The 9,192-nt window shown below is 34.0% G+C and overlaps 1 pseudogene; it reads right to left on the reverse strand.

The window, feature by feature from the left end:
* Nucleotides 1-5,390: 5,390 nt before the first annotated feature.
* LOC115965206 lies at nt 5,391-8,659 on the reverse strand (annotated as a pseudogene).
* Between the last annotated feature and the right edge of the window lie 533 nt (nt 8,660-9,192).

Consider the following 9,192-nt stretch of genomic DNA (forward strand, 5'->3'; position numbering starts at 1 on the left):
TCAGTTTTTTTTTTTTTTTTTCATATATCAAAAGCTATAACTCATAATAGGTTCAAAAAAAATACATAAGCAGTTTTAAAGACTCAAATTAGTTCAAATACTTAAACGTAATTCATATTCTTAACAATCTTATGACTATGGTCACGCTATATCCCCGTGACTGGGCATCAGAGTACCAATGAATAACCCCCATTGGTTTGGGTATCAGAATACCAATGAATAACCCCCATTGGCTGGGTATCAGAATACCAATGAATAACCCCCATTGGCTGGGTATCAGAGTACCAATGAATAACCCCACTGGTTTGGGTATCAGAATACCAATGAATGACCCCCATTGGTTGGGTATCAGAATACCAATGAACAACCCCCATTGGTTTGGGTATCAGAATACCAATGAACAATCCCCATTGGTTTGGGTATCAAACTCAATTCATAGTCAATTTGTCCATAATCATATATAATTATATTTTCAGTATTCAAATATATTTGTGATAATTCCATATTTTGTACTTTAAATCAATATAGTTAAAGGAACAATTAAGTAAATAAATCATATATTCAATGCTCATATTTATTTGTGAAATTTCTCTATTCTTTACTTGAAATCAATAATACAATAAAAACAAATAGTAACAACTGTAAATAATTTTCAGTAGTTAAAATACGCAAAATAAAACCCATTAGGATAAGGTTACTTACCTCCAAATGCTATTCCAAAAGAAACTTTTCCTTAACAATTCCCCTAAAATCTTTAGATATCACCTAGAACAATTTTCAAACACTATACTCAATAATCAAATAATTCAATAAAACTTATAACGGTATCCAGTCAGATTAAGGACTATTCAAAATAACCAATAATTTCCCACTATTCACTCACACCAATATCCCACGTAACTTTACCATATTTTTGCCCTCTCTATTTTCTGTCACTAATAGCTCCTAGGAATCAAGTCTATAGTTACACCATACCTATAGGCCTAAAAGTAGATCACCCATTATTATATTCATGAGTTGATATATATATATATATATATATATATGTAATCACTTAGTCAAACCTGCTGCTTCCCCTTTACGCCTCAACCAACCAAATAAACAATATAATAATAATAATAATAATAACAATAAAGAAAAGGAGCTGGCTTGGCTTTCTCAATGTGGTAATTTCGTTTAACATATATACATATATAAATGTATTTATTTATTTATTTATTTTTTTTCTTTCCTGCTAGTGCCGCCGACCATAGTTCTCTTTCGGCATGAGGACAAAACTAAGAAAAGCACTATATCAAACCAGTCAAGCTCCTGACACGCTTTTACAGAAAAAAAATACTATTAGACACATATGTTACCTCCATAATTTATCACACTACCGACCAACACAAAAACTTTTTGCTATTCACCAAAATTCAATTCGGTAAACCTGTGCAACACTTACAGTTACCGCAACACCGGAGGGAAAAATAGATCTAATTCCTTCTTCGCCTACATCATCATATTCCATTGGATTTTTTTTTTTTTTTTTTTTTATATAGTCTCACTATTAGCCAAAATACCCACATAAAAAAAAGTATTCTAATTCTAAATAAAACTTAGATTTGACAAGAAAGAAATTCTTAAGCTCTTACCTCTATTGTGCAGTCAAATCTTCTCTACTTCAGTATTTTGGGTAGTCTCCTTTCTCAAAACATCTGTCAGTATACGCTGACTTAAAATTAGACTATATAAACTAGGGTTTCAACCTTATTTTCTAAAAACCCCTTAGTAATATTAATTATAAAAGTTGACCCCATAACAAATTTACTTAAATACCCCTCCTTTTATTTTATTTTATTTTATTTTTTTTTCCGGGTATTACAATAGTAATATTTATTTCATTAAGTAAGATTAAAATCTTAAGGTACAACAAATTTTGTAGTTAAACTTTGTCTGTCAAAAAATGCACATAGAAAAATTCAAAGTCTGCAAATGAAGGCAATGGAAAGGATGGTTAGTATTGTCCAGAAAGTGGAAAGTGAAAACCTCTCTCTTATACCAAATTGTTGAACAGAAGACGTGGCAGGGCACAAAAAATTCTATTATCTTTACTTACACACGATTACAGCACATTGAATTATGGAAAGCCTAGAGTGGCCCACTAGACTCACAAATTCCACACTGCAAAGTTATCCTAGCACACTTGGCCTTTACAGAAAAAAGTATTTTGTATCAAATGATACTATGTCATCTATATCAAAATTCAATAAACAAGAGATATGTGCGAAAAAATAACTACCCACTAATACATATCTTTTAATTGTTAGTGGGCTAGTTATTTTTGCTGATATGTCTCACATTTATTGAATTTTGATACCGTTGACATGGTATCATTTGATACCAAACACATTCTTGGCTTTTACAAGACACACACCAATTTTCTAGACACATACGGACACTTAGACACAGTTACTCTTAACTAGACATGGCAAAACCAGTCAGAATTTTTTGACCCGACTCAACCCGTACTCAATGTTTTTGACCCAAAGCAAAAACGGGTTGACCCGTGACCTGACCTGTGTTTTTAGCGGATCAACCTGACCTGACTCGAACCCGAACCATTTTTTTAAAACTTTTTTTTTGGTAAAAAAAATAGTAAAATTAAGAAAATATTGGTTTAATTGTTTGTTGTGAGTTTTAAGGAAACAATTGATACATTTACATAATTGTGTGCAAATTAATTGAAAGATGAATGGTTGAGTATTCTGTAATGAGTAAAGAATTTTAGATATCAAATAACAAAGTACATGCCAAGATAATCTGGTTACAGTAGAGTTAAAATCATAGATTTAAAATTGTAGATGTGTGAGAAACATTCATAAGTGTGAAAATAGTGAAGTCAAAGTATCAAATTATCATAAATTATGAATGCTTAGACCTATTTTTCAACAATTTATGTCCAAAATAAACGGCTTTTCAAAATAAATTATGATATTTCCTAGAGTGTGTGTTGCTTAACAATGATATGATATTCATAAAAGAGACCATGTATAAATAAGTAAACAATCAAACTTTAATGTATATCTCAAATTGAAATAGAGTGCCAACCATAATTGATAATAGATTATAAAATTAATTTTCAATATTTTAAATTTCTTATATGTTTTTATTCTTTATCAAATGAGTTATCCAATAAGTCATTTGTAATTTTGTTTTATATTTTGGAATGCTGATATTGTGTAGAAATAAAACTTGTTTATTTGTTTTACTTATCTTTGTGTTATTTTGTTTTAGATAGCAATGTTAGGATTTGTATAATTTTAAAATTATTGAATAAGTATTAATAAGTTTAACTGAGATTATTCTTGATATAAATGGTGAATTCAAAGTAATGCATTTTAATTCAAGTAATTTGTTGCATAACTTTCCAAATGACAAGTACATATTTTCTTTATTAAAAAAAAAAAAAAAAAAGCCCATGTGAAAAATACGGGTCAACCCGACCCGACCCACAATCCGATTGACTTGAACTTGTTTTTAACCCGCTTAAAATGACCCATTTTGACCCGCAACCCAATTGATCCGACTCAAACCCGATCTGACCCGCCCGTTTTGCCATGTCTACTCTTGACTTACTTTTCAGAAAAGTTTAGGATTATAAAATTTTTCCAATTTTTTTTTTTAGAATTGTGACATGTTAAAGTGAGGTTAGTAAAGATAAATGGTAGGTTCATGTAAAAGTACAATGCCTAACAAATCAAATCAAAATGCATTACAATTGCACCGACCCTACATGTACCGATTGCGCCTAAATCACGATATGAATTAATGTAAATGGTTTAGTTCCATCATGACGGCAATGGCAGGAAGGGTTGAAGCCTAAAAAGGTAATCTGACACTTCTCACACTAACCTAATACAGATCCCTTGGACCCTTACCTATTGAAGGAGATTTGTTTTCATAGATTCAAGCTTGTGTCATCTTGGTATAGGATATCCAAACATCCTTCCCTACCTATACAGATCAATTGCATTGATACATGTATAGAATTCTATGTCTAAATCAATATATAGCCAACAAATTTTTTTTTCTTATTTCAGGGGGCAAAGATAACAAAAAGACAGTGAAGGGCAGAAAAGATTACATTAGGCAAACATAACCCAAATAACGTCTGGGACAGCGAATATGTTACATATTTTTCCGAAGGTAAAAGCTACATGTCATGCTTCAATTGGTCTGTGCAATTTCTTCCTCAACAATTTCATTTGAGCTACTTGCAATACCAATTTCAGATTTTATCAATATCTCAGATATTGAAACAAAATCCTTTCCAGGAAATTTCAAATTGGAAAATAGATCATTTCCATTAATTCTCGGAGCTTCAAAGAATATATAAAAATTGAAGCCAAGTCTAAACTACTAGATAAGTAATGAGGGTTTTAATTGCCATGTACAAAAGTGGTTGCTGAGTCCAATTTTCCAAGACATTGCACCGTCAAGAACGCTAGTTGAGACTCCAGAGCATGGAACACGAAGTCAATAAAGAATGCCGTCAAATTAATGAATGTAAACGAAATTTCTCTGAGCTTGTCCAATAATCTGTTGGTTTCGCGCATTTGGGTGGAGGATATGTCCCAACCAATTGTTTTTCTTTTGTTCCTATTCGTATTTATCCTCGAAGTTTTTAATCAACAGAACTTTGTAGGCAGAGTTTAGTTTATTGAAAAGGGGTTTTATGTCCAAATCATTTTTGTGATTTATAATGTTGAAAAAATCTTATTTAATACCAAATGGAAAATTCTATTTTTACCTCAAATAATAATATAGTGGATTTATTGATATATCACACAAATTTATTAGGAATTCCATACACAAGAAGATAAATTAAAAAAAAAAAAAAAAAGTAGTATCCAATGCACAAAGCAATAAACAACAGCCAAGCACAACATTTTGGCAAATGGAAAACCAATGAAGAATTCCTTCAAAGAAAAACCACTCCAGTATCCAATTGCATAGAAAATTCACTGGGAGAACCAATTACAATAGTCTACTTGAAAAACATTTATACAACTAGTCTCTCTTTGTAACCTCAACAAATGTCCGGTTTCCCCTTCCCACTGCAGTGGCTCCAAAACCTCTAGAATCCTTATTTTTTTTATTCTTAAATCAGGGGATAAAGATAACAAAAAGACAGTGAAGGGCAGAAAAAAGATTACTTTAAGAAAACGTAACCCAAATAACGTTTGGGACAGCAAATATGTTACATATATTTCGAAATGTGAAAGCTACACTTTGTATGTCATGCTTCAATTGGTCTGTGCAATTTCTACCTCAACAATTTCATTTAAGCTGCTTGCAATAGCAATTTCAGATTGCATCAATATCTCATAGTCATTTATGATGCCGTATCACTCCCCAAAAGTACTTATTGTATTGGTTTCAATTGAGCTACTTGCAATAGCAATTTCAAGTTGCATCAATATCTCAGAGTCATTTGTGATGCCATCTCTCTCCCTGAAAGTACTTATTGTGTTGTACAATTGAAGCATTGTTGGCCTTTGACTAGGGAAGGGGTTAAGACAGGTATATGCAATTCTAAGTAACTCAAAGATTTCATCATCAAATCCTCTTCCAATCAAAGAATTATCAATAACACTATAAAGACCAGATGAATTGCTCAAAAGGTAAGTTATCCAATCAAACAAACTCCCATTAAAACCATATGAAAAACTGTTAATTTCAATGGGTTCCCTTCTTGCAATTAGCTCAAGAAGTAGAATTCCAAAGTCATAGACATCTTTTTTAACAAAACCCAACTCCCTTACCCCACTGTCTACAAAAGAGCTATTACTTGTGTCAATGACAGTTGAATTCATGAACATTAACCCTCCAGAACTTGATATTTTTGCCCCACCAAAATTTGATATCTTGGGCTCAAAATTCATATCTAATAAGATAGAGTTTGAACCTAAGTTGAGATGGACCACTCAGAAATCGTACTTATGGTGAAGCCATGCTAGGCCTCTTGCTATCCCAATTGCAATTTTAGTCCTCAAAGACCATTCCAAGATCTTGTCCTTGAGTTCTCCTTCTCCTACATGTAGCCAATCATAAAGGTTGCCATGCAATATATATTTGTACACTAGAAGTTTTTCGTTCTATTCACTGCAATATCCCAAGAGGGGAACGAAGTTATCGTGTCTCAGTATACCCATAACTGATAGCTCAGATAGAAATTGTGTTTCATAAGATTGACAATTATTTAACCTCTTAACTGCAAGAGGCCATCAATTTGGAAGCACTGCCTTGTACATCATCCCAATCTTCCCCATTCCAATGACATTGTTTGTGTTGAAATTGCCAGTCGCCTCACTAATTTCTATAAAGCTCATTCTAGTAACCATTCTCTCCATCTGTGACTTAAATCATTTGCCATTTTTGCATTAGTGCTAATCAAAATTTATATAAAAAAATTTGACACAGATGTTTCTTTTAAGTGGTTGTACAAACTGTCTACTCGTGACAAACTGAGGAGAAAGTATCTCAATGGAGATCATTTCAGGGAGGTGGTATATTGTATAACAGTTGCATACAATACACCTCTCACATTTAGATGCGTCCCATTCTTGCAGGGTCTATGCCTATGTGAGAGGAGCATTATTTGCAAGTATTAAACAAGTAAAAAATCTCATCTCATGAGGCACCCTTCTCGTATTTGGTTCTTCCCTAAATATCTATGGCACCCAAATGTGAGAGGGACTCTCATAACATAATTTTTCAAAGGGCAAGAAGTAGAGAGTAAGGATGATCATTTAATGTTGAATCGAAAGGATCACGAATATGCAAGTAAAGCTTTCTATGTGGCGGTGTAAGAGGGCTTCTTTGATATTTTTAACATTGTTTTGGATTGTAATTAGGAGACAAATATATTTGTCATTTTTTCTTTTGAAAATAGTCTATTGCAATCATGTATTGGACAAAAAGAAACATGAAGATGGAAACAAATAGGCTCTAAGAGATTACCATCACGTTATTGCTTCTTTCATCAATGGAACACCATCGGGTTCCTGCTTTCATTAATTTATTGTTGTTCTTGGTTATTGCCTTCTTCACAAGCAATATTGGTTTATTACAAAACATAACAACTACCACTATGATTATTAGGTTCTAAATATTTAGAATCACATTTGTATTGTGTTGGCAAACCAAGAACAAAGCATGTCTAGACTAGGTTTTTAGGCAATGCATAAAAGTGGGTGTTTCAAGATTCAAGTCCAACTAAGTGCAGAAAAAGGGAGTGTGATTCGGCCTTACTTGACCGATTGAGAATTAGGCTCGATTGATCGAAAATCGCAAGAACAGTTTTTTTTTTTTTTTTTTTTGTTCTGCTGATTTTTTAAAAGGCCCAAGCCTGCGAAAACTTTTAGGGTTTCATCTAAACTTCTCCACATATAAAAGGGAAACCCTAGCCACGTTTTGCAAACTTTTGGAGAAGAATCTTGTGTGTTACTCTTTGTGAGATCTGAGAGGCTTTGTACCTTCTAACCACACAAGAATCTACCGAAGCAAAAACTACAATCAAGCTTTGGTAGAACATAGTTGCTATGCTGCATCAAGATCATTATTGATGGTGATCTAAAACCTTTGAGTGGGATCTCAAAGTCACAAGCAAGGCGGCTTGGTTGGTGTAAATCCAAGAAGAGGAGTTCATGGATTCAAAGCTTGCATGTGGTCATGTCAGTAAGTTACTATTAGAGATAGTAATAGATTTAGGGTTAAATCTGATTGTAAAAATTTCAATTTCTAGTGGATTTGGTTTACCTTGAGGATAGCTAGGTTAAATCCTCTCCAGGTTTTTACCTTGAAACGGTTCATTTCATTGGATTTTTTGGGTCATCATATCGTGTGTTATAATATATTTGTGTTTAACCTAGATCTGAATAATTAATCTAAGTAATCATGTGGTTAATATATTTGGTTAAAGAATCTAGTTTAAGGGGTCTAAACGAACAAACAATGACCATAGCGACAATCCAGCCTACCACAAATCCTTCTTTGCATAGAACAATAAACTTCTTAGGAGAAGGTTTGCAAGGTTCCAACAGAGCCCCACAAAGTCCCAAATTATTTGCATAGCTCTCTGCAGGAATGGTACAATGTCCCAGAATAATTGCATCGCTCTCTACAGGAATGGTAAGATAGGAAAATACAGGCACCGGCCTTGATAAGAGATTGTTAGCAACACCAAACGTGCAGAGTCTCCGAAGCTGGTTAATTTCTGGAGGGATAGAACCCGTTAGCTGGTTGTTGTCAAGTCGAAGGACACTTAGATAGGTGCAATTCACTATGCTCTTAGGGATTTCACCAGCAAAATTGTTGGATGAGAGATCAAGGGTGTTCACGTACCTGAGCAGCATAGATAAGTCAGATGGTATGGTGCCTATAAGGTCATTACCTGACAAGTCCAGACCCGTCAATGATGTGCAATTCCTGATTTCCGGAGGAAAGTGGCCCTTTAGCCCCTTAGCCCCATGTTCAACAGCCGGATATTTAGTACCCTGCTTTCATCAGAGTGCCAGCATTTAAGCCCAACAAATTTACAGATGAAACCTTCTATGTTGTTGCTGAAATTCCATGAATACTTGATGTAGTTGTAAGGGTCTTCTAGTGACTCTTTAATCAAATTATTATACAACAATTATACATTGTACGTAACATTTCAATAATGTCAATAATGTTGTAGAAAGGGAAAATTCCCGACCTATCACAAGCTGACACGTCACATTATCAAGTCCACAAAATACAGCCAATTACAGAGCACCATGTATTGCTGCTAGGTTTTGCTATCACTATTTAGAAGCCAATAGAAATTTGCCAAGTGTCATGCAAGAACCAATCACGCATCAGCGCACGTGTAAGCAATGACTCAAGCAGCCTCGCACGTGTAAGCGATGACTCAAGCAGTCCAGCACGTGTAAGCGATGACACAAGCGAACCAATCAGGCTGTGACATGTGTCACCAATCAAGTTCCGCCACGTGTCGCTCACCCACCCCAAAACTCCTATAAATAGAAGCCTTCCTAAGACATTTAGGAGGACCAAAATCCAGAAGTGAAAAAGCTCTGTGAAGATCAAGCCTCAAAACCTTCAAGAACTTCAAGAACTTCAACCCCAAAATCGGAGAACATTCGAAGCAGAATCATCCAGATC

Source organism: Quercus lobata, chromosome 10 (assembly GCF_001633185.2).
Source record: "Quercus lobata isolate SW786 chromosome 10, ValleyOak3.0 Primary Assembly, whole genome shotgun sequence".
Classification (NCBI taxonomy): domain Eukaryota; kingdom Viridiplantae; phylum Streptophyta; class Magnoliopsida; order Fagales; family Fagaceae; genus Quercus; species Quercus lobata.